The following is a 27,514-nucleotide window of genomic DNA, read 5'->3' on the forward strand; positions in this document are numbered from 1 at the left end:
GGCCGAAGTCATACACTTCATAGGAATCTACTTTTGTCTTTTGTTCAAGTCACTCAGGGAAAGCCAGAATCACCACCCAGACCAGCACCACCCCTCCCATATTAAGACAAGGTATAGAACAGCCTTTACCAGAGCCATCTGATTATGAGAGTGGTGTTGAGTAGTGAGAAGTTCTTGTTGGAGTAGATTATGGTATTCCACACTACCAGACAGACCCTGTTTTACACGATAAGGACGCTCCGGTATAGGTTAATGATAGAGAACACAGAATTATGTGGAGATACTCACTCTACTGCCACTGGTGCCATTGGAGATTATTCTGATGATTAGAGCACCGTTGGAAGCGCTTCCAAAGATCAGCAGGACGAGATGCAGACATAGCAAGAAAAATATTAGAAACTGGTAGATATTTTATTGAGTGTATTATGTTTTAATTTATGTAAGAGTGATGTAATATTTATTTTATTCGGGTTATGAAAATTGCGCGTTTGGCGTACAAAATTTCAATTCTTGTATCTATGATGAGTTTATTTCCAGTAGGCAGTATACTGGTACCTTTCATTGTAACTACAGATGGTTCCAAGCATGACCTATTTACCACGTGTATGTTAAGGAATATGTCTTGACAAATTTTTAACTCTAGAGTGTTTATATTTAATTTTGCTGACATCGCATAATATTGCATTTTTATAAATATGATGGAACAATAAAATTTATTTTACTCTATAACACTTCATAATGAGACTTTGGGTTTTCATTTGAATATTAGATTTAGAAATATAGTTAGGGATGATAACTGATTTATAGCCTATAGTTGTGTTTTATTTTGTTACGTGCTGTCTATGTAATGTGTATTATTATTGCATGCAACGTGAATAAAATCACTAAGAACCATGGACATAGTCCATAGTCCTTATTTGTGCCTTTTAGACCCGTTATGATAGTACTTAATAATATATTTAACTGTTTATATAGTTTTTTGCATTTGGACTGACCACAAGCTACCCTGACAATTAAACACAGATTCATGTCTTATTCAACAAAATTGTTGTCAATGGTTTTTCTAATGAAACATCAAGTATATCTCATCAATTTTAGAAAAAAAACAAGATGAAATTGTTCATGAATGCATATTGGGGTGATACTGTTTTTTTTTTTTTTTGTTATCTGCCTTTTGTACTAGTACTTTAAAACTTCCCGGGATATACATACATGCATACAATTTCTTAATACAAATTATAAACAAACAATATATATTGAACTTGGAAATAAATCAAAGTCTGTTTAAGAAAAGTCATTCCTTAGGTGACATACAGTAGAAAAATTCACGATGTGTGTTTTCACAATTTTCACTGCAACACTGTGAATCCATTAAACAAGGAATACCAAATCCTGAACACTCTCCACTGCAATGGAAGTATTATAGTAATGTAATATATATATATATATATATATGTGTATACTATATTGCCGATATCTTTCTATTTTTTACTTTCCTAGCGAGTACTGAATATATATTGTGTGTACCATCGTAAGACTTAGATAGAGAGTGTTTCCGTTGGAGTTGTACTGAATGATATCTTAGTCTGGAAGAACATGGTTTATTCCTTAGTTGAAAATGGGCGTTAAACTAGCTTGTAGTAACTTGAAGTACTCTTAGATCGGTACCTTCTTTGTTCTTTCTGTTAGTTATTTGTTTTTTTTTTTTGTGCCTAGTACCGATCTGTAGCGTCAAGTTTTTGAATTAATTTTTACAGTTTTATATTATGTTGTGCTGTTTCACCACCATAGGTTAGAGTGAGGGTTCAGCTCTTTCAAACATATTTACCCCCGTCTCATTCTTTGTGTGCCTTTACCTAACCAAACAATGTAATATTGTTGTAAAATTAATCAGGCCGTTGTTTTTCTGTTTTAAAAGAGAGGCGAAAGAGACCAAAGGGACATTCAATTTTTCACGTTTTGTTAACCCGGGGCTTTTTATAGGTTATTATACTGTTCGCGGTTTTTTCATTGTTGCAGGTCGTACGTGCGCATGTTATTGTTCACATCTTTGTCTCTTTGTTTTGATAGATAGTTGTCTCATTGACAATCATACCACATCTCCTTTTTATTCATAAACACTGGACACTTTTAATTTGCAAAACACTCATTTGCAAATCCGCCGCCGCCTCTCCTTAGAGCTACAGTGTCGTGTTTATAACCAAAATGTGCGGAATTACATGGGATTCAATAAATTCATTGCTTTTCTGCTGTTATTATTATATCTATTTTGTAATTTGATTTAGAAAAACATGGGATTTTCAATATCCCATGGGATACGGCAAATCCCATGGGATTGACCATTATCCCATGGGATTTTGGTTAAATCCCATAGGATTTTTTTGGGTCCCATGGGATAATTGTAGTCCCATGGGATATTTGTTGTCCCATGGGACAAAAAAAATCCCATGGGACTATAATTATCCCATGGGATTTTTAATATCCCATGGGACAAAATAAAATCCTATGATTCAAATTATAAATATACAGTAAATAAATGTGTATGTTACAATGAATTCTGTTTGGTAGTAAATTGTTTTAAGATGAATCTTTTTAGTTGAATATCTTTTTTTTCCTTGGAAATGTTAATGCAATTATATTGTTCTATAACTGTTCAAAACTAAACTTTTAAACAACAAAGCAGATAATGTTAGTATCAATATATGTTTATTTATGAATTCTAGAATACTTTTTTGAAACACAATTTTTTCCCATTTGAAATCAATGAAAACTCTATTAATAGGCTTAACATACTAGTAGCTTTTTACATAAATCTATTTTTTTTTTCAGGATATCCCTCCACCCAAAAAATAAATAGTTTCTTATCATCCAGCATTGTGTGATCGTAATGTATAGTCCACTTTTTTGCCATTCAGCACAGAACATTGTCATTATTGTGGTTTTAATATCTTTAGATATTTAATAGAACTTCAATTCATTGGCTGAGTGATGAAAATAATAACTGATCTGACTTTTGTCTTTGAATTTATTTTGGTCTTGTTTCTGTGTTTTCTCCTTTTATTCTCAGTGATGAATTTCAATCCTTCTGAAAAAGAACCAATAAAATCCGAAGTTATGGATAATAAAAAATTGTTTGCATACATGTAGCAAGAACATATGATTTTCAATAAAAATAGCTATGCGGTATGGATTTTACTGATTGTTGAAGGTTGTCCAGTGTCATCAGTTGCTAACCTCCTACATCCTTTGGTCTCTGATGGAGAGTTGTCAAATTAGCAATATACCACATCTTCCTATTCTAATATTATATAACAATCAATTTATGTATTCTTCTTTATAACATTTGGGTATTTTCCCCAGTTATATATATATAGATCAATGTTAAAACTTTAGGCAATTACAATAAAATTCCATTTTTCACAAGAATTTGCAATATATTATACAGAAAGCCAACAATAGAAACAGCACTTCTTTAAGCTTCAGAAGTTCTGAAAGAGTTCCACTTGTGTTTTATTGCAATTAGAAAATACGTTGAACTCTTTGGACATGTTGGAAATTATAACATTAATACAAAAAATTATATTGGTTTTTTTTTCTTAATTTTGTGTTGTTCGGTTGCTGTCTCATTTTTATATATGGTTACATATATCCTTAATCTTCTTTTTTATATACTTAATCATTAATACACAATGTAGTAAAAATGGGATATTTTTTATTTTGATAATCTCAAAACATTATTATTCTATCAAATAACTTATTTCCAAGTTCACAAAACACCAATGTGTCAGATATTAATTTTAAGACATGTATAAGCATGATCAACAAGCAGTTGACAGGATGTCATGCAAAAATCTCACTAATATTAAACTTTCACAAAAACTCCATACTCAGCCAGTTAACTATTAAAGTTCTTAGTACAGAACAAATTCCTAGTACAGGACACAATGCCTGGCAAACACTAGCATGTGTCAATGTCTAGTCAATCATGTAATCAGGCTCAAAATCATAGTTTGGCACTGAATTTAAAAATTCACCACATAATGAACATGTGTATGAAATTCAACTTCATGGTAAGCTATGTACCTTAACCTAAACCTTTAACCTAAGAATGTACTATAATTTCACATTATGACATTTCTATGTTCAGTGATCCATAAAATCAGGGTAAAAACAGTAAATGTGGTGTTTAATGTATACACAAGAGTGCACACGCTGAAATGTTGCGCCTTCTTTACTAATCATTGATATCATGTTGATAGTCCTAAATATAAAGCTTTACTACAACTATCACATAAACTCAACATGATCCAAGAAAATGAATTCAAGGTCATATAAACCTGACAAGAAATATATGTACACCTTACAATCATTCAAATTACTAAATACAGTTGACCTACCGGTATTGCTTATAGTTTCTAAGAAGCAGACTTAACCAAGAAAACTAAACATTGACCAATGAACCATGGAAATGAGGTGAAGATCAGATGAACCATGCCAGGCAGACATGTACAGCACATATAGTTGACCTACTGCTTATAGATTAAGAAAAACAGACAAAACACAAAAACTTAACACTGAGCAATGAACCGTGAAAATAAGGTCAAGGTCAAATTAAACCTGCGGGACTGACATGTACATCATAAAATGTTTCCATACACCAAATATAGTTGACCTATTGCATTTAGTATTAGAAAAAAAGACCAAAACTCAAAAATTTAACTTTGACTACTGAACCATGAAAATGAGGTCATGGTCAGATGACACCTGCCAGCTAGACATGTACACCTTACAATCATTCCATACACCAAATATAGTAGACCTATTGCATACAGTATAAGAAAAACAGACCAAAACACAAAAACTTAACTATAATCACTGAACCATGAAAATGAGGTCAAGGTCAGATGACACCTGCCAGTTGGTCATGTACACCTTACAGTCCTTCCATACACTGAATATACTAGACCTATTGCTTACAGTATCTGAGATATGGACTTGACCACCAAAACTTAACCTTAAATATAAAAAAGAAGATGTGGTATGATTGCCAATGAGACAACAACTCTCCACAAGAGACCAAATGACACAGAAATTAACAACTATAGGTCACCGTACGGCCTTCAACAATGAGCAAAGCCCATACCGCACAGTCAGCTATAAAAGGTCCCGAAATGACAATGTAAAACAATTCAAACGAAAAACTAACGGCCTAATTTATGTACAAAAAATGAACAAAAAACAAATATGTAACACATAAACAAACGACAACCACTGAATTACAGGCTCCTGACTTGGGACAGGCACATACATACAGAATGTGGCGGGGTTAAACATGTTAGCGGGATCCAAACCCTCCCCCTAACCTGGGACAGTGGTGTAACAGTACAACATAAGAACGAACAATAATAAAATGCTCCGCTGGGGTGCAGCTTGATATGACCGCAGAGGTCGAACCCTGAACCGTTTGGGCAAGTATGGACACAACATTCAAGCTTGATACAGCTCTGAACTTGGATTGTGATTAAATATTTGACACAGCATAGGTTTCTGACAAAGAATGAATGTGGTCTAAGAACTTAAAAAATTTTAATTTACCTATTCAAACCATATCATTATTATTTGCTTTTATATATAATTATCCCCAAACTCAAACCCAGCTTTCCCTTTGTGATATGGAACCTTGCAGTACAATTTCATAAAGATCCATACACTTGCACACAAGTTATTGTCATGAAACTAGAAAAATGCTTGTTTTTTGCCCCTTTTTGGCCCCTAATTCCTAAAATTTTGAGGCAATTACCCCCAAAATCAATCCCAGCCTTCCCTTAGTGGTATGGTACCTTGCAGTACAATTTCAGAGAGATCCATACACTTGAACACAAGTTGTTGTCTGGAAACTAGAAAAATGCTTATTTTTGGCCCCTTTTTTGCCCCTTTTTCCTAAACGTTTTGGGCAATTACCCCCAAACTCAATTCCAGCTTTCTCTTTGTGATATGGAACCTTGTAGTACAATTTCATAAAGATCCATACACTTGCACACAAGTTATTGTCATGAAACTAGAAAAATGCTTGTTTTTTGCCCCTTTTTGGCCCCTAATTCCTAAAATTTTGAGGCAATTACCCCCAAATTCAATCCCAGCCTTCCCTTAGTGGTATGGTACCTTGCAGTACAATTTCAGAGAGATCCATACACTTGAACACAAGTTGTTGTCTGGAAACTAGAAAAATGCTTATTTTTGGCCCCTTTTTTGCCCCTTTTTCCTAAACGTTTTGGGCAATTACCCCCAAACTCAATTCCAGCTTTCTCTTTGTGATATGGAACCTTGTAGTACAATTTCAGAAAGATCCATACACTTACACACAAGTTATTGTCATGAAACTAGAAAAATGCTTGTTTTTTGCCACTTTTTTGGCCCCTAATTCCTAAAATTTTGAGGCAATTACCCCCCAAAATCAATCCCAGCATTCCCTTTGTGATATGGAACCTTGTGGTACAATGTCAGAGAGATCAATACACTAACACACAAGTTATGTCTGGAAGTTACAAAAATGCTTATTTTTGGCCCCTTTTTGGCCCCAAATTCCTTAACTGTTGGTACCATAACCCCCAAAATCAATCCCAACCTTTCTTTTGTGGTATTGAACCTTATGGTAAAATTTCATAGAGATCCATTCACTTAAACTTAAGTTAGAGTGCGAAAACCAATGTGTCTTCGGACGACGACAACGTCATACCAATATACGATCGCATGCGGTCGTATAAAAATCAGTTGAAAGAGGCTTAACTCATCAGATGGATAAAAATACAAATACTACAAATACAAGTGGACGTGGCCGGGTACTTGTACATCCAAACAACAAAAAGACACTAAGTACAGATCCGAGAGTACTCGCAGTTACTGACAGCTAGTACAAAGCCACTAACAACTAATAAAAAAAATCATGCATCTAAGACTAAGTTCTTGTTCACTGATCCATGAAATGAGGTCTAGGTCAAGTGAAAACTCTCTGACGAGCATGAGGACCTTGCAAGGTATGCACATACCAAATATAGTTATCCTATTACTCATAATATGAGAGAAATTAACATTACAAAAAAATCTGAACTTTTTTTTCAAGTAGTCACTGAACCATGAAAATGAGGTCAAGGACAATGGACAATGGACATGTTTCAGACAGAATTCGTATCATGAGGCAGGGAGGGCCGGCTCCAGTCATGCTTCGATCCCTATATAATCAACCAAATTTTCCCAAGAAGGAATAACGATTTAGGCAAATTGAGAAAAACATCATGTCTGTGGTTGATAATAGTGTGTGTGCATTAATTTAATTTTCTATACCTTCTTATTTAATATTTTTCCAATTTTGAGTACTGACGGCAAGTGTTGTAACCAATGTCTTGAGACCAATGTGCTATTTACAAGTGCGATCGAGAAATGCAGGGGAAAGAAACTTATCAATTATGTTTATTCTTAAGACAAAACTGAGCCGCCGTAAAAATGAACCGTGTCGAGGAGGTTACTGACACGTAATAGGGCAGAGACATATTTACACATATGTGTATATATGTCTCTGTAATAGGGTCATCCCTCGAGAACATTAACTAGTACATTGATAGTTTACTATGCAGTCAGTATCCCAAAAAAGAAACGTATGGATGCAAAACGCTTAGTGGTTTCGGCTGACTACTTATACGTGCACTTTGTCTAAAAAATATCCCGGCAGCGTTAAAGTTGAAGTCAGGATCTGGGGGGGGGGGGGTCTTCTTTTTCTGTGTTCTTTATTTTTTGTTTTTTTTTGCTATATTTCTACAAACTTACACTTTTTGCTCATTACTCTCTTTCCTCATATTTTAGCATTTCATTATTCTTTAATCTTTATTGTTTGCCCGTTATTCTCTATTCTGTTAACCCCCATCCATACCCCGGCCTGTAATGTGGACTTAAGCTTTCGGTAGTTTATTTTATCCTATTTCGGTCTAAATACATTATTTATCACAAAACAAAAACTTACTAAATATTTATTTATGAAGTCCTCACCAGTTGCGGATCCAAAAAATGTCACAAGGAGGCACTAACTGTCATGCATAAAGACGGGCCCGCTTCAGTGATTCTCTAAACAATCAATCATTTTTTTTCCAAAAAAGGGGCGGGCCCCCATGCCCTCACCTTAATCCACCTCTAAACCCTTCTCACTTCGTATCCTTGAATTCAGATTCAAGATCTCTCTGACTAAAGTAAGTAAGTAAGTAAGTCACATTTGCTTATATCAGGTTTTTGAATTGAACTGGCGGATAGTTGTTTCATTACCAATCGTACCACATCTCCTTATTTATATATATACGAAAGCTTTATTCATATTTTTTGGTGTATTGATGAATGTGTAAAGATGCAGCAATTGTAATACATTTTAAAATACAGTACAAGAGATGCAGATTATATAAAACCAATCTCACTATACAAATCCTTGATAAAACCTGAGACTACTATAACTGTGTTATAGTAGTCTCAGATAAAACTTATAAGTCGAAGACATACTGACAAACGCCATGGCAAAAACTTAAAAACGACCAAATGACGTACAACAGTCTATAAAACTTGACTATAGCATTTAAAACACACAAGAAGCACCCAGACAGTCAAACAGAAATTAAAAGAATAAATAATTTGTAAAGATTTTCAACTAGGCCTACAGCTATATTTTCTTATCGTGTAACAGTAGGCTAAACATAGGTTCTGGTATTATGTGATAAGTCATTTTTTCATGCAGACCCAGTTTTATCGATACCTTGAACTTAAAGTGGTTTTATGCATATCAGCCCAGATTATGTGTGTAATTTTATTGAACAATTCAACAATACACGTTCTTAACAGGTTAAATTCAATTTAAAAATTTACAAATTCAGATCTACTGGCATTCAACACCCAATTACTTACTTGCTGTATATTGCTAACTTTGATTGTATATTGTCAATCCCTCCACATCGTGAATACGCCATGCGAGGTATTGGATAAGTTTGATACTGGGTGGCGGCTTCGAAGCGTAGAAAAAAATCCAGGTAAACGAAAGTGTAAAATTTTGTTGTTGAAAATTTTAAGTACTAAATTCCTAAATTTGTACTTAACTCCGTTCTACGGGTAACATGGTTGTTTGATATGAAAATAGGATAAAAAGCATCCGGGAAAATTAATTATCACGTTATAAGTATTCGTAAATGGATATGAAAAAACTTAACAAGGAATAAGTATTGGTAAACGGACAGAAAGTCGCAGGACAAAGGTTTAAATTAATTATTTTACAATTGTTTAAATATATGAGAGAAAGTTCTTGACGAATTGACTTTATTTATAGATAAATGTATTTAGTTGAGGAAATGATTAACTCGCCTTCAAATAGTTTTTTTTATCAATAACTTATAAAAAGGAGACATTTTTGACAGCATGACTTCAGTTAATTACCAAACCACTTTGGCAGATTGTTTTCTTAACAATCATTGTTCATATTAATATTCAAAAATAAATTTAGTTTACAAGTCCGTTTCCTTTAAAAATGTTTCAGAAAAATACTGAAACGTTTTTAAAATTAAGTTTATTCAAAGAAAAAAATATCCCAAAACTGAATCGTGACTTTTTACTTGTTACTTTTTGTTGTACATTCTAAGTGTCAATCCTAGCAAACACAAATTTGGAAATAAAATCGATTACAATGTAATTTTAAAGAAGGAAAAAGGGGGGTTAATGAACAAATTATTACTATACACTCACATACTTCTAAAAAGATTTGCATATGTAAGCTGTCTATAGATAATGTTAAATTATTTCAGGAGTTTCAATTAATTTAGGAGAAAAAAAAGATTATAAACAGTTTAGTTTTCAACGCCTACTACTACAAAAAATAGTGATTCTTTTTGTAGATTTGGTACTTCAGTTTCGACTCAAAATTTCCTATTGTAATTGTTAGATGCCAAATATTTAGGAGAAGATTGTATTTGTACTTTATGTAATTGTGGTGATATTGGCGACGCGATTCATTATATTATAGCAAGGATTTGTAAAAATCCTTGATTATAGAATGTTCGGCAATAGACGAAAGTAGACAAACCCTATTTAAACGGGGTTTTGATCTCAAGGACGCCACATTTCACATCGAATAAGATCTATATTTGTTAACGTTTTCAAATGAAATAACTTGAATTGAAAATTTCCTGACTATGTGTAGATATCTTATATTTCTAAATGGCTTCAATTATTACATACAAAACGAAAAATTTATTTAACTTTTTTTGTAAAAACAATATTCATGTATTTTTATAATTTTTCCAAGGAAACGGTTTTTTTTTTGTTTGTTTGCAAAGTTTACTTGTATGTGTTTATAACCATCACCAATCAGTCCTAATTATTAAAGATCAAACGTCGTAATCAAAATGAAGATTGGTATTGAATATGATCATCGGTCATGCATGACGTATCCCAAATAACTTCTTTAATGTTGGTTTGATTTTATCAAAACCAATATTATAAGATCAAATATTAAATAATCTATCGAATGTATACCCTCAACGCTCACTAAAACATAAAATTGAGAATGGAGTATATACATGTCCTGAGTGACTTTTTATGTCCTGTCTGCACTCAGGAGGTCCTGAGCGGTTTTTAGACGTACCGTTAATTTATAGGCATATATTTGAAGCTGTTCTTAATTATGTACATTATCTATAGGTATACATGTATCAGACAAAGACTTTCCAATGAACTTAGTTCGAGTTATCTTAGTTCCTAGTCACAGGCACTTGTCTCAGAAAAAATATTTCCTATATACTTTTAATGTTATATTAAGCAGGGACTTTCTATACTAAGTTAGTATAGAAAGTCCCTGTATTAAGGTATATAGGAAACAAAATTCTGAGACAAGTGCCTGTGGTCCTAGTGTGAAATAAATCCACTGGGAATTGGCCTTTTTAAACACATCTATATATACGTTTTCTCAAGGGTTTGTACATGTAAAGTGAAATTATGTTTACTCAATGCGTAGTTACATAAGTTTATTTGCTACTTTTTTCTTCTTTATTTAAATAAATGATTTTTTTTTTAAATTTTAACATTTTTTTCTTCGAAAGAATTGTAGTGTTCCAATAGGGAATGGACACAGATACTTAACTACATTTAACGAAAAAAATGTTGTGTAATGTCATCTATCTGTATTACACATAGACAGGATGTTCTCTAGAAAACTATGATATTTCTAATACGTTATATACACACCCCAGGGTACACGCACTGTCGTAATGGAAAATTACTGCGTGCTTTAATTACCTGTAATCAGCCATGCAACAAATCAGTTGACTGACCATGTCATTACAGTTTAAAAAGTTTTTCCTCAGATCAAAACGGAATTTTCATTTTAACTTTAAAATTTAAAACTTTAAAAAGTATACTTTGATACAATTATGACGTAAAAGAATTTAACAATTTAATAATCGGATTTTTCCAAAGATTAAGATACAATTACATTTATTATTCTGGGACTGACAGATATATCACAGGCACTTGTCTCAGAATTTTTTTCCTATATACTTTTATTAAAGTATATAGGATTTTTTTTCTGAGACAAGTGCCTGTGAGATATATACATGCATAAGTCCCAGACATATATAATTGTAAATCAAAATGATTTACATAATTACTGGGAAATAATATAATGTTTCAGTTATGTTGATGTCACAAATACACATGAATTATTTGATGATGCATGCTGGAATTTCTTATCTAACTGCATGACGGTGACCACAGACATATATATATATCCATTTACTGATTCTATAATTTCTTGAGAAAAAAAAATCAGGAGGGAAGTCAGAGGGAAGTGAAACAAACATTTTAAGCTTTTATTAAAAATTGTTGGGAAAACAATAAAATACGACACTGAGTTTTGAAAAAAAAAGTTTATGATTGGTCTTATTTTTTTTTTAAATAAAGATAGAAACAATTTTTTGTCCCAAGAAAAAAAAAACAATGCCCCCTTTTTAGCCAAACCGACACACGCCGTAAATGAAGAATTCCAAGTAGGGTCACAAGGTCACATTTTAAAACTTTTTCAGTCGCCCAGTCTCAAAAAGCAATTTTGACTGGCATTGTTTTTAGTCGAATTATGTTTTTGCAGGTCAGGTTGCAAAGTGGCAGGTCGGATTTGACAATGTCAAGTTGACAACGGTCCTAAAAAATATCAAACGATATGAACCTACGCAGTTTTATATTATAAGACTGACACACACCAGTGTGCTAACTGTGCTGGGTGAGGTGCTGTAACTTGATATACATGTATCATTAAGTTACAGTACTGTTAGGATTTGCCAGCTGCCTTTTTACAGGGACTTTCTATATATACTAACTGTTATAGACTGCCCCTGGCTTGAAAGTATGGTTCTCGGCTCATCAACGGGTGCGTGATTAGCAAATCAAATATCTTGTAGCAGTAAAATACCTCGGGGGGGGGGGGGGGGGGGGGGGGGGGGGAGGGGCACTTCAATACTTAATTGATAGGGGGTGTCGCTGGGGTTCTGTTACCCCAGCCTATTCATATAATTTAGATCTTAAAAATGTATACCTTTTCATATACTGCGTGGGTAAAATTGTAACCTTTTCCCATATTGGTTGGTTTTCGTGGGGTGTGTTGGAGAAGTGGAATATTTAAGGCTAAGATTCTGTATGTAATGTTTACTTACGGCGAGACTTTCGGCTGTGAAAAAATGACAGGGCTTTTCATATACAAGTAATTGGAACTTTATCGACCTTATCATATATTTCTGATAGTTTTCCCCACCTATTCCCATATTTTCAAGCTGGAAAAAGTGACCTATTCCAGCGGCACGTCCTATCACCTTGTATATAGGAAGTGCCCCCCCCCCCCCCTCGAGTAAAATACACAAATGTATAATACCTTAATTCAGGAGCACAGTCTGTCTTTACCGTAAATAACTTCGAGATTAATATGTAAGTTTACTTTGCTAATCGATGTTCCTGTAATTCAGATTTAAATTTATTTGTGAGACCCCCGTCACTATTTATATTCACTCAAAGAAAGGGGTTCTCCGTTACTGGGAAAATCCAAGGACGTATTGTGAGTTATACGTCCAGAAAATCTTATCTGATTCAGGATCAATTTATCGGTTACACTCCCCTATCACCAGTGATTCTTTGTGAACTGACATTCTGAAAAAGGTATACTGTTGACTATCAATTTGCATGATTAGTTACAGATGTCGACTCGGACTACTGCAAAAGACAATAATTCAGTTCACTGATTTAGATTGAATAGTGGTTCAGTTAATCCCCTCTTCCCCAAACAAGTAAGAATTAGGTTACATCTTTTGGTAGTCCAAATAATTATGACGTCTAGCAAGGCTATTTTATTTTTTTTATGCCCCCGCCGTAGCGGTGGGGGCGTTAAGTTTTACCCTTGTCCGTCTGTACGTACATACGTCCGTACGTCCCAAAATTGGTTTCCGTTCTCTAACTTGAGTTTGCCTCAACCAAATGTTAAAGTAAAAACTTATACACAATGCTTATTACCACAAAACTTAGATCAAGTTTGAATTTTGGTGGCGTCACTTTAACCGTTCTAGAGTTATGCCCCTTTATAAATGGAAAAATTGCTAAATTTTTAGTTTCCGTTCTCTAACTTAAGTTTGCCTCAAACAAATGTTATAAAACTTATACACAATGCTTATTACCACAAAACACAGATCAAGTTTGAATTTTGGTGGCGTCACTTTAACCGTTCTAGAGTTATGCCCCTTTATAAATGGAAAAATTGCAAAATATTTATTTTCTTCTAAATATCAAGTAATTTTTAAAATTGGAATTATCTTCCTTTGTCCATTATTATAGTTGAATCAACTACAATCAATGCTTTATACAATGCAATGTTTAATTTTGACTTCCACTGATAAAACACAGATCAAGTTGAATTTGGGTAGTGTCACTTTAACCATTATTGAGTTATGCCCCTTTATAAATTGAAAGATTGCAAATTTTTAGTTTCCATTTTGTAACTTAAGTTTGCCCCAACCAAACATTATGAAACCTATACCCAATATTCATTACCATAAAACTAAGATCAAGTACAAATTTTTTGTTTCCGTTTTCTAACTTTAGTTTGCCTCAACCAAATGTTATGAAACTTATACACAATGCCTATTACTACATAATACAGATTAAGTACGAAATTTGGTGGCGACACTTTTACCATTTTTGAGTAATGTCCATTTATAAACATAAAAATTGCTGAATTTTTCGTTTCCGTTCTCTTACTTTAGTTTGTCTCAACCAAATGTTATAAAACTTATACACAACCGTTCTAGAGTTATGCGTGTTTACAAATAGAAAAATTGCTGAATCTTTAGTTTCTGTTCTCTACTTAAGTTAGCCTCAACCAAATGTTATGAGACTTACACACAATGCTTATTACCACAAAACTCAGATCAAGTTCAAATTTGGGTAGCGTCACTTTTACCGTTCTTCAGTTATGTCCCTTTATAATTTTTCTATCTATCTATCTTCATATTTCCGCACTCAGTCACAACTTTGACTATTACGTGCCCAGAAAAAAGTTCAAATAGCCTTGCAAGACGTCATAATTATTTGGACTTATCTTTTGGCAAATATGGTCGTACCACAGGGGTTTGTTACAATTTGCGGGGTTTTCTATCCTTACGAACCCTGAAAAACTTACCAGGCCAGGTGATAAAAAATCTGTCTCCCCTTTTTATCCCACCAGAAAATCAAAAGGTTGTCTCCTTACACCTACATGACAAAAACATATACAAATATGGTATCATTGCCAATGTGACGGCTCTTCAACAGAAATTAAAAAACGTAGAAGTTAACAACTATATAGGTCACCGTACAGATTTCAACAATGGGCTAAAAAGCCAAACTGCGTAATAAGCTACAAAAGGCTAAAATAGATAGACAATATCTGAAAAGGGTAGAAATGTTCAGAATGTTGAAAAAAAAATCTACTGTCCATTTGCATCAAAACTGGCAGCTGACTCATAGGAGCTGTTGCCTTAAATACAGATTTTAACCATTTTTTTTCTTCTTCATATTTCTTGAATTTGCCTTTTTATCTCGAAAACTGTAATAATTAAAGAGAAACTTGAATCTTATTAAAAAGTTATTGCTTTTCAATGATGATTTTGATCCAGTTTTTGCAAAAACTTGGAAACTTTAAATCTTGGGTAAACTCCTTATATTATACTGCCTGGTCTCATGGTAGCGTGTTCACCTCACGTGCAGAAGGTTGTTTATTTTGAACCCAACCGGGTAAAACCAAAGACTTTAAAGTTGGTATTTGCTGCTTCTCCCCTAAGCACGCAGTATTATTAAGGAGTAAGAGCAAATACTGGTTTGTTCAGAGTCAGAATAATGTGTCAAGGTAAGGTGACATGTCTCTCTGAGAACTAGTGTAAGAGATAAATTGTCTGGTCAGACAAATATAACTAGTATAAAAAGTCCATGGATACAGAATTTACTAGTTTATTTAGTCCGATGTCAGTAATCTATGTCCCCAGACTAATTTTCCTAGTCCATGACATCACTGTTCCTAGGTAAAAATGTCCAGTTTTTCTAATACTGTATGCAACATGTCAAGTATATTTGGTGTATGAAAATTTTTAAGGATGTACATGTTAGTCTGGCATGTTTTATTCGACCTTGACCTCATTTTTATGGTTCATTGCTCAATGTTATTATTTTGTTTTTTGGTCAGTTTTTCTATTTTCTTATTTTCAAATTAGCAATAAATCAACTATATTTGGTGTATGTAATGATTGTAAGGTGCATATGTCTGACTGAGAAGTTTCATCTTACCTTGACTTTATTTTCATAGTACATTGGACAATGTTTAGTTTTTGTGGTTTTTTTTTTGGATACTGTAAGCAATAACATGAATAAGGCCCCTATATTTGGTGAATGGAATGATTGTGAGATGCACATGTCTGTCTGGCATGTTTTATATGACCTTGACCTCATTTTCATGGTTCATTGGTCAATGAAAAGTTTGCATTGTTTTGTCAGTTTATCATATGCTTTAAGCAACAGGTAAATTATATTTGGCGGATGTAACGATTGTAAGGTGTTCATGTCTGTCTGGCAGATTCATATAACCATGATTGCATATTATGGTACTTTGGTCAATGCTAAGTTTTCTTGGTTTTTTATACGACCGCAAAAAAATTTTGCGGTCATATATTGGTATGACGTTGGCGTTGTCGTCGTCCAAAGACACATTGGTTTTCGCACTCTAACTTTAGTTTAAGTGAATGGATCTCTATGAAATTTTACCATAAGGATTGATTTAAGGGGTTATGGTACCAACAGTTAAGGAATTAGGGGCCAAAAATAAGCATTTTTGTAACTTCCAGACATAACTTGTGTGTTAGTGTATTGATCTCTCTGACATTGTACCACAAGGTTCCATATCACACAGGGAATGCTTGGATTGATTTTGGGGGTAATTCCCTCAAAATATTAGGAATTAGGGGCAAAAAACAAGCATTTTTCTAGTTTCATGACAATAACTTGTGTGTAAGTGTATGGATCTTTCTGAAATTGTACTACAAGGTTCCATATCACAAAGGGAAAGCTGGAATTGAGTTTGGGGGTAATTGCCCAAAACGTTTAGGAATAAGGGGCCAAAAATAAGCATTTTTCTAGTTTCCAGACAATAACTTGTGTTCAAGTGTAAGGATCTCTCTGAAATTGTACTGCAAGGTACCATACCACTAAGGAAAGGCTGGGATTGATTTTGGGGGCAATTGCTTTAAAATTTTAGGAATTAGGGGCCAAAAAAGGGGCAAAAAACAAGAATTTTTCTAGTTTCATGACAATAACTTGTGTGTAAGTGTGTGGATCTTTCTGAAATTGTACTACAAGGTTCCATATCACAAAGGGAAAGCTGGAATTGAGTTTGGGGGTAATTGCCCAAAATGTTTAGCAAAAAGGGGCCAAAAATAAACATTTTTCTAGTTTCCAGACAATAACTTGTGTTCAAGTGTATGGATCTCTCTGAAATTGTACTGCAAGGTACCATACCACAAAGGGAAGGCTGGGATTGATTTTGGGGGTAATTGCCTCAAAATCTTAGGAATAAGGGTCCAAAAAGGGGCAAAAAACAAGCATCTTTCTAGTTTCAGGACAATAACTTGTGTGTAAGTGTATGGATCTTTATGAAATTGTACTACAAGTTTCCATATCACAAAGGGAAAGCTGGGTTTGAGTTTGGGGGTAATTGCCCAAAACGTTTAGGAATTTGGGGCCAAAAAGGGGCCAAAAAAACAAGCATTTTTCTAGTTTCCAGACAATAACTTGTGTATAAGTGTATGGATCTCTCTGAAATTGTACTGCAAGGTACCATACCACAAAGGGAAGGCTGGGATTGAGTTTGGGGTGATGAATCATAAGGGGGTTCAAAAAATTTGGGGGGGGGGGATTTTTTTTTCCCTTTTTTTCCTTTTTTTTTCTTTAAAATTTTCCATTTTAAATTGGTTATTTCTGATTTATATATAAATGCAAATAATAATGATTTGGTTTGAATTTATATATAAATCAGAAATAGGTAAATTAAAATTTTTTAAGTTCTTAGACCACATTCATTCTGTGTCAGAAACCTGTGCTGTGTCAAATATTTAATCACAATCCAAATTTAGTGCTGTATTAAGCTTGAATGTTGTGTCCATACTTGCCCCAACTGTTCAGGGTTCGACCTCTGCGGTAATATCAGTTATAGTAGTAATAGTAATAGTAGTTATTGTCATTAAATGATAATGTTTACCCTTTTATGTGTAGGGCAAGAACATTAAAGATAAAGGGAAACTATAAACAAAAGAAATTATCAACAAAAATAGATTTACAGACGTCAACAAAGCCTAAATGGTAAGTCCACTTCTATAAAAGTTATTGCCCTTGAATAATGATTATTTTGAAAATAAGATGTGGTATGATAAATGAGAAAACTATCCACCAGAGTTCAATTAAGTGGATGTAAGCAATGCAATTACTTATTAGAGGCCAATGATGACCTGTAAATAATGACAGGCAAAATATGGCAGGGTTGATATAAAAATAAGAAGCGGTACGATTGCCAATGAGACTTTTCTCCAATAGAGATCAAATGACATTAAATTTAACAAAATTAGTTCACTGTACAGCCTTCGACAATGAGCAAACCCTATACTGCATAGTAATCCATAAAAGGCCATGAAATAACAAATGTAGAACAATTCAATAAGGGCATGGTGTCATTTAAAAAGGGCATGGTGTCTATCCATGCTAAACATGCTTGGGGGAAACACCACAAAGGTGAAAGCTAAGTGCCTGATTTTTGCACAAAACAATTAACAAAAAACAAATATGATATATAGCAACAGTTGACAACCACTGAATAATAGACCCCTGACTTGGGACAGACACTTACAAAATGTGGCATGGTTTAACATGTTTGCTGGCGCCAAATCCTCCTCTTATTAAGGACAGTGGTGTAAGTGTCAGTTCAATATAAAAACTATAAAATCAGTTGAAAAGGGGTTTTTTCTGCTCTTGGGTCAGGTTATTTTGATACATTCCCGTTTTCATTCTCAATTTTATTAACTCATTAGAATGCAACAAAGCAGAAAAACAGCTACCAAAAACACAGACCGGATGTGACTGGAAATTTATTCTTTCCCTCAACATACAGATCTATTAGTACTCACAGTTACTGACAGCTAATTTAAAGCAAATATCAACTAATAAAATAAACATTTAGTGAGCACCCAACCCACCCCTAACCTGGGACAGTGGTTTTAATAACAGCACAACATTTGAACAAACTGTAAACATTTGTTGCAATTGGCTTAACTCAAAAGACTGCAACAAGGCCCAAAAAACCACCAATATGAAAACCATAGACACAAAGCACTGAAATAAGAGTTGTTACAATTTTAAATATTCAAATGAAATTTTTATCTAAATGTACATAAACATGATAAAATAGCCATTTTATTGCTGTATTTCTCTTCATTTATAATTTTTGAGTTTTGTGTATTTGTAGGTCAGACATCTTGGTTTTCATGATCATCATTCAACAGGTCAATACTGAACAGCAAACTTAAAGTTGATATTTTTCTACATAGTGTGACTTTTTTATTAATTTGAAATGGAATGTGTTTTTTTACCTACATGAGAAAGAGGAAATTTCAACATAATGACTATAAACAAAAAGGAGTCATATCATCATGATCATAGATGCTCAAGAACTTAATCATGTAAATGCAACAACGTAATTATCAATTGAAAGAAGGGAGGAATGAAAAAATATATTAGTATTTTGTTGTCTAAATGAACTTGCTTTGTCCACTCATTTAAATCGCTCCATCCAATAAAGATGTACTGAGGAAGATTTTGGAAGAACAGATTGCAAAAATGTTTTGTCTAAGAATTGTAGGAATATTCTAGTGAATGAAATAATTTATTTACTTGACTCTTATATAGTGGACTGAATAATTGTTCATAGCAAGCTGAAACAAGAAAACTAAAACTTAACAGGAAAAGTGTTTATTTTATAAATTTACAAATATAAATGTCATATTATGAACACCACAAAGGAATAAGATTCAAATCGTTTGCATATTCATGTATTGCAATGGAACTATAACAAAGAAAACTTTACCTCATGAAAAGAGTAAACTATTAACTGTGCTTTGTCAATTTATTCAGTCAGAATATGAAATATTTTTTTCAGTTCTATTTTTCATAATAAAACAAAGAAGACAAAGATTTCAAATCAATATTTTTTTCTTTTATTAAGACGTCATCATTTTATTTCAGTTAAAGGATTCTATTTTTTTACTTTAAATATTATTATATTTCCAAAATAATAATAATCATTATTGTCATATAAACAAATTAAAAACATGTTTGTGATAAAATGAAAAAAAAAACAAAATACACTCATATATATATTATAAACTTTTTACTACCAAACAGAATTCATTGTAACATACACATTACTGTATATTTATAATTTGAATTCCATAGGATTTTATTTTGTCCCATGGGATATTAAAAATCCCATGGGATAATTATAGTCCCATGGGATTTTTTTTGTCCCATGGGACAACAAATATCCCATGGGACTACAATTATCCCATGGGACCCAAAAAAATCCTATGGGATTTAACCAAAATCCCATGGGATAATGGTCAATCCCATGGGATTTGCCATATCCCATGGGATATTGAAAATCCCATGTTTTTCTAAATCAAATTACAAAATATGTATAATAATAACAGCAGAAAAGCAATGAAATTATTGAATCCCATGTAATTCCGCACATTTTGATTATTTACATGACAATGTAGGTCTAAGGAGAGGCGGCGGCGGATTTGCAAATGAGTGTTTTGCAAATTAAAAGTGTCCAGTGTTCATATATAAAAACCATTTTATTGCATAAACATAATGTGAAAATTTTCTTATGGCCATAAAACTTAATTGCACAAAAACAAATAGTATAACCTTCGATACTAAATTTTGAAAGCCAAATACAGATTTACAAATTTTATAAGCATAAAAACTAAAACGGAAAAATCAAAGCAAAAATAAATCTGTATAGATCGAAACTTTGCTTTACGAAGCTGCGACCCGTTTTTTTAATACAATTATGTAATGAAGTAAACCAAACATCAACACATAACAGCATTTCGAATTAAAACGACTGAATTGATTGGTGTCCAAATTCCAGTGGCAAATATAACTTTCATATCAAGACAAGAATATGATGTGATATGATTGAATATGCACCTTGTTTTTTATTAGTCCGATACGCTGCAGGAAGATAAATTTGCCTGCCCGGACGGGTTATTCTGACTTAGAGCCGACAAGTCTTGGCTCTTACTCTTAAATACAGCGTGCTGAGCAGAGAAGCAACAAATACCATTCTTTTAGGATGGCTTAACCAAACAATGGATTGAACCCTTGACACTAATTATGTTGTACGAACTATGACCTGTATAACAAAATGTTGTCCTACAAAGCTGGACAATGTTCAAATGGAAGATAATGTTCGTGAATATATGTAATATAATTGAATTAATATAAAATTAGTGTCTAGCACATAAAGTGATGCCAATTCCACTTTCGTTTCACATGTGTGGTTATTTAATGTACACATTTCTTACATATTTTAAACACAGAAAACGCTATAATTATCTACGTGTAGTACGATGTTATTTTTTTTCTGGTCAAGAAATTTCCTGTAAATAGCCGTAACACCTTTCAAATACTAATATAGTATTAACCCTTTGGTCGTTTTGACAAGCAGATGTTTTTCAACCTCGCTTCTTTTCGAAATTATATGTGCACTGGACTAATATGATAGGTTTAATATTCATTTGTTAGTTTTTGGCGCGTAAATGATATGCAATGTAAAAGTTAGGAAGCAAGTATTCAATTCAAAAGTCATCCTTTTGGGAGCAGAACTATGCAGGTTTTTTTTTTATATCAGTTCTGTATATTAAGCTTTTACGAGTCCCGGTCTTAATAGAATACGGGATAGGTTAATGCGCAAACAAAACTGACTAAATCAGAATGATTTTTACATTTAGTTTCTCTTTATAAAATAGATCATACCTCCAGTTTTCCATTCGATCAATAAGTATACTCTCCAAAACATTATTTACTGGCGGCTTTGCATGCTCCTGGACAAACTTGAGGCTTTCGTGGTTGTCATCATTGGTAGGTAGGCCATATACAATTGCTGTTACTACAAAATTAATTATTATTTTCTAAAATTCACCTTTCGAAACAGATGTTTTTTTAAAAAGCCTATGAACCCGAAAAAAAATTAAACATGGTAACACGTTTCTGCAGTTGCAAATAGTTTTCTCGGTGAAAGCAAAAATAAAATAGTAATTAGGGGATGTAGGCCACACATCAATTAAATCATGGATGTGCTTCAACAATTAAAGTGTTATCTATTTTTCTTTGGAAAAAAAATAAAAACAACATTTTATGAATTGCATGCGTCCGAAGCGCTTTCTGTATTTACCTTCATCAGGAACGCTCAACGCCGAATATTTGAACGCCAAGGATGTATAAGAACCGAAAAATTTTAAGAGCTATATGACTGAAAAAGACCTTAACAATCATAAACTGTTTAATATAATTTTACCTTACAGCGGTAAAATCCACGGAGTATACATGTACAAACAAACATCACCCGCTTCAACTCGTACTCAATACGACTTTATAGTGTGCGTTTTCCTTCTTAAACGTTGAGATAAGAATTTCGCATTGTAATCTTTGTACTAAAAGTTGAAGGGAACCGACTTTTAAATTCCTACTGCTAATGTTCCTTTCCTGGATAATGAGGTTCAATTTACCACAATATTTTACAATTGGTTCATTCAAAGAGTATAAAGGGGAGACTTGTCATTGATGGCAGGTAATTGGTAGACTTTGTTTAATTTGTTTACAACTTATCTAGACAAGGAAAGATTTTGATCTTGACATTGTTTAAATACTTGTCATTTGTTCTGTCAGTCTGTTGACATCTACGTGTTTTTCTGTTGTTTTTTTTTTTTTTTTTTTTTGTCGTTTGGTTGCTGTCTAATGGTAGATCAAACATCTCTTTTTATTCGTTAACAGATTTAATTCATGTTTTATGCGATGTTATGCAGTACTTGTCAATTATCCAGGTAGAAAGTGTGTAATGTTATATCCTGCTAGTGATTGGCAATTAAATCCAGTGATGTGATGAATGTTAAACATCTAATATAGTCGTACATATTGTAGATTTTCGATTATCAAAATAAAATTTAAAATGAAGTCCATTAGCAAATTGATGTGAACAGACTATTAAAAGTTCATGTTAGAGAAATTCGGTGTACCTATTGTATCTAAAATAAGATGTTGGTTTACGCAAACGAAACAACACAAAGACACTAATAACGTAAGGATATCTCGATCTCAACACAGTCTTCAATTACAATAGGACAGTTGTCTTTACAAGATTATACTAAGGGCAAACATGTAGGTACGAATGAATTTAACAAAGTTTATTAAATATCTACCATCAACAATAAAGCACTGGTGGGGGTCCTGAAGGGAAATCACATAAACGTATACAACACGGAGAGATGTTAAACAAACTTTTTATATCCCAAACCCCATCCATCCCCTTTAGATCTCGTCTAACATTTAAAATACATAAAACAAAGATCATAAGAGGAAAAAATCGGTTTAATAGAAAAACAAAGGATAAAGGGTATCCATCCATGACACAAAATCAGTACATGCACGGCAAAAAACACACAAAAAGCAAAGGAACAGCGCTTTTATTGCTGTTCTTCATCTCAAAGTCACAGTGAGGCCTTTTACACGGAGCAAAAAAACTCTCACCTCACTGCAAGTTTAAGACGGCTCCTAGCACCGGCTTGAGCGGAATTCTTTGCAAAAATAATTTGGATAGACTTAGTTTATATTTAGAACACAAGTAGAACAAAACAATTATACTTTATCAAAGAATCTTTGCAGATACCGTGATCATATCTTTTTTGGTCATATTTAAACTGATGATATAAAATCATGCCGTCCAAAACTGTAACATGTGTAATACAAGTAGTGGATGACTTCATATCAAAAAATCTGAAGCGCTGCAATGCCAGACAAATTTATAGATTAAAACATTGTTCACTATATTTTAATGTCCTGATGATTATCACAAGACATTTTTACACGTCCATCTGTGCCTGAGGAGTTGGAACTTTAGTTTCCTAATACTTTCTCTCATTAACTTTTTTCATTAATTCAAGAAAAGTGTGTTGTAAATCAGTACCGAAGCATTTACTACTGAATACAAATAGGAAAAAAGCTCAGTATTCAAGCCTCGCTTCACTTCCTGTTTCTATAGCTCATACAAAATAATATTATATCTTCCAAAAATGTAAAAATATTTATGTAAGTAATCATTTTATTTTACATGTACTTCAGATTATTAGTTTATTCACGTATTGATTACCACTTTTGCGAACTATAAATGCACTAGCTTAACAAAAGAGTTAAATGACACTTTATAAGATCCTTCAACGTTCTAACCAAAGACATTTTTTGCTGTACCTATTTTCCTCTATTGTAATGAACTGTGTCTAACCTTTTCTTTCTGATAGATTATTAACCGTTTAAATCATCGATATTTTAAGGTAAAGTTGTTTAGCATGTATATATATTAACAAAACAATCTTTTGAACAAGTTTGATAACCTGCTGTATTGGATTTGTGGTCTACATATGTTTAATTTCAATATATAATTTAAGGGGGGTAGCCAACACGTTGACTATGATAGGTTTGGATCGTTTAGTTTTAATGATATTTGGATAAAATATTTACTTTGACCTGTTGACAAATATGAAAATTTCAATAAATTTGAACGACACAATTTACAGAAATAATCTCATCGAATAGCAGTTTGACATACGCTAATTTTGATCATTTAGAGGCTTGATTTGAAAAAGCAATAAATATTTTTTTTAGCCCTGTTTGATAACATTTGTAGTCATTTTGTTTACTCTTTAGTGTTCCTGCTAAAGATTGGTGGAAGCAAATGCTAAAACTAAAAGTTTTTCTTATGTTTGAATTTCATTTATGTCAAAATAGACAATATATCAAATTAGACAATATATCAAAATATTGTGAAGGAAGGTAAAATAGTGTTTGTTACACGTCAACGAGAAAGCAAACCAACGAGACTAAACTATAAGACATCTACAGATTTGCATACGATGTTCAACAATAGGCTGGTGTCAATACATTATTGCCAAGCTTTAAATTGCTTCGAGTCTAAATAAAAAAAGTCGTGATTACATTTCACAGACACTTTCTGCCATCAAAATTTCAAAAAAAACAACATAAAGATATGACAACCCCTAATGAGGTTTTTTTTTAGGGGGGGGGGGGGGGGGGGGGGGTGCGCATGAATATTTGACAGGGTTAAACGGTTATAGTTTTATATCAAAACTCTGGTCCTTTTAATCTCAATAACTGGAGTAACAAAAGGTACAAACTGCAAAATTTGTATTTGACTTGCTGGATATATATATATATATAAAGATGTGGTATGATTTCCAATGAGACAGCTATTCACCAGATCAAATGATAAGGAAGTTTGCATTTATTAGTCAAAGGACGGCTTTCACCCAAGAGAAAAACCTGTACCATATAGCCGACTATAAAAGGTCCCGCCATGAAAAAATGTGAATCAATTCAAACGAGAAAACTAACGGCCTAATTTATAACAACACAATTTACGAAAAACAAATATGACGGAATCATTGTTTTTAGTTGTAAATTGCGGGTTAAAAGTTGTTTTTGTTTGTTTCGATGGATATTATTGGACTATTCAATTAGCCTTTACGATAACACATTTTCATTGGGTACATATGAATTGTTGCTAAAAATCAGGCGTAAATCCATTTACGAATTATTGTAAATGCATTTACGGGTAACTGAAAATACATTTTCGAGATCAATTATAGATTGACGACCGTAAATGCTTTTACAGTCGTCAATGATAGATAGTCTTCGAAGATTTCGTAAATGCATTTACGACCGTAAAGTATAGTTAAGATTAATTTACGGCGTCCATCTATAATGGTCGACCGTAAATCTATAATGGTCTAATAAATGTAGTTCCCGCGTGCCATAGACATGAACTAACCACTGAACTCCAGAGTTTGAATGCTTAGTAAACAGTCAATATTGCAACACTTTTTAGAAGACAAGAATAATGTTCACTTTAATGGTCATGATAATTTGATTTTCAGGTACAGTCATGTATCGAATCTTTTGTAATTATGTGAAGTCGAATTCGTAAAATGACTTCAAGAGGATAAGAATAACGTTTACTTATCAGCAACTCTTTTCACAAAAAAATCTTACGAGTAAAAACACTCGTAAGTCATGAACATTTCAGTATAACTTACGATCAATTTTAGTCGTAAGATTTTTTGTGAAAAGAGTCCCTGCGACTCTTTTCACAAAAACTCTTACGATTACAATTTATCGTAAGTTATACTGAAATGTGTCACTGTTAAGCCCTGAAGAATAATTGTCTGACGTTGTAGATCAAGTGATCGTTTTTGACTGGCCTCATATGTTAGAGCACAAGATAGATTATATGGATCTCGACATATCCTTGTTTTTACGATATCCCTTAAATTTGTCCCAACACACTATTTTGAGGTTTAACGACACACCAAAGCATGTTACTTTTATGGGTCGGACTCTAGTCTCAAATAGGATGTCCTCTATAGTAAAAGGAAACGCCAAACTCATTTTGGGAAAGAGCGAACAATTCACAATTTCGGTCTGAGAGGTCAACTCTTAATGTGTGTTTCTGTGTCTTAACGACAATTAATGTTAAGTAATCAACATTCAATCTATAAATCGTAACTACAAACATTTTTACTGTTTCGTATATCCTTGTTTATTGTCGTGAATCTGGATTAACTTCGTGTTCCTGGTTTGTTGCAATGGCACACAAAGAAACGTGTATTATATATTCTTAACAGAGTACTTGACGGTAACGGTGATGATGATATATAAAAATTGTTAAAAATATATAAAAGGTTAAAAATAATAAGAATAATAAAAAGGTTTAAAAAGTGTAGATAAAATACAATACATTAAAATAAACATCTATAAGAACACGAGACGAAACAAATTGAAAATACGGAAATTTATCCTTTTTTAAAGTGATGATGAAAATCATTCGTTTAAGTCTTTGAAGTCAAAAAGAAAAAAAAATACTCACCTATTACCAGGTACAGAAAATACATTTTCAATTATGTACTTTTTCATAAAAATATTCCCATGTATACCGGAACAAACTTAATACGTATGTGTCTACTCTATCTTTAAATGTTATTTGATTTTAAATAGTTTCAAAAAGTAATTCATGCATGATATACAGTGTATTAAACAAATTATTGGGTACATAGTAATGCTATTCTTATCCATTGAAAAATAAAACAAAGGGAATTATCTCATTTGCACTTGTTCATTTGAAGGTATTAAAACTTTACTGTTATCATTGTTTTGTGTTTGGTTTTGGGTTTGTTTGTTTGTTTGTATTGTGTTTGTTTGTTTGTTTTTGTTTTAGTTTTTTTTTGTGCTAATTTTTAAGACTGCTTTTATTCGGAAGCGCATTATTCATTGTGATCTTAATTTTTTAAATATTTGACAAAAGATACAGTGTGGGCTACATTAACTAAGACTAAACACCTACGGACTTGTAATCATTGAAGCAGGCCTAGGTGTGCAACAACTTTACTTTATAAAGAATTGATATATACACTTTCGTTTTGTACACTTTCTGTCATGAATAAATTATTCCGATGTGTCTTAAATGTGAAAATCCAAATCCAAATTTTAATTTATTACATAAAATTTTGAAAGAAACATTTTTGTTGTTCCCTTTCGG

General features: G+C 32.9%; 2 long non-coding RNA genes across 2 annotated transcripts; one reads left to right on the plus strand and one right to left on the minus strand.

The window, feature by feature from the left end:
• Positions 1 to 398: 398 nt before the first annotated feature.
• Positions 399 to 26,969, minus strand: LOC127716630 (uncharacterized). Its single transcript, XR_007989049.1, has 3 exons — positions 26,846 to 26,969; positions 21,667 to 21,799; positions 399 to 1,406 (listed from the first exon to the last, which is right to left on the minus strand). It is a non-coding gene; the product is annotated as an uncharacterized LOC127716630 (long non-coding RNA).
• On the plus strand, positions 13,140 to 19,866 carry LOC127716632 (uncharacterized). The gene is made up of 3 exons (XR_007989051.1): positions 13,140 to 13,218; positions 17,848 to 17,934; positions 19,091 to 19,866. It is a non-coding gene; the product is annotated as an uncharacterized LOC127716632 (long non-coding RNA).
• Positions 26,970 to 27,514: the final 545 nt, after the last annotated feature.

The sequence above is a fragment of the Mytilus californianus genome, unplaced genomic scaffold, assembly GCF_021869535.1.
Source record: "Mytilus californianus isolate M0D057914Y unplaced genomic scaffold, xbMytCali1.0.p SCAF_9, whole genome shotgun sequence".
Classification (NCBI taxonomy): Eukaryota; Metazoa; Mollusca; class Bivalvia; order Mytilida; family Mytilidae; genus Mytilus; species Mytilus californianus.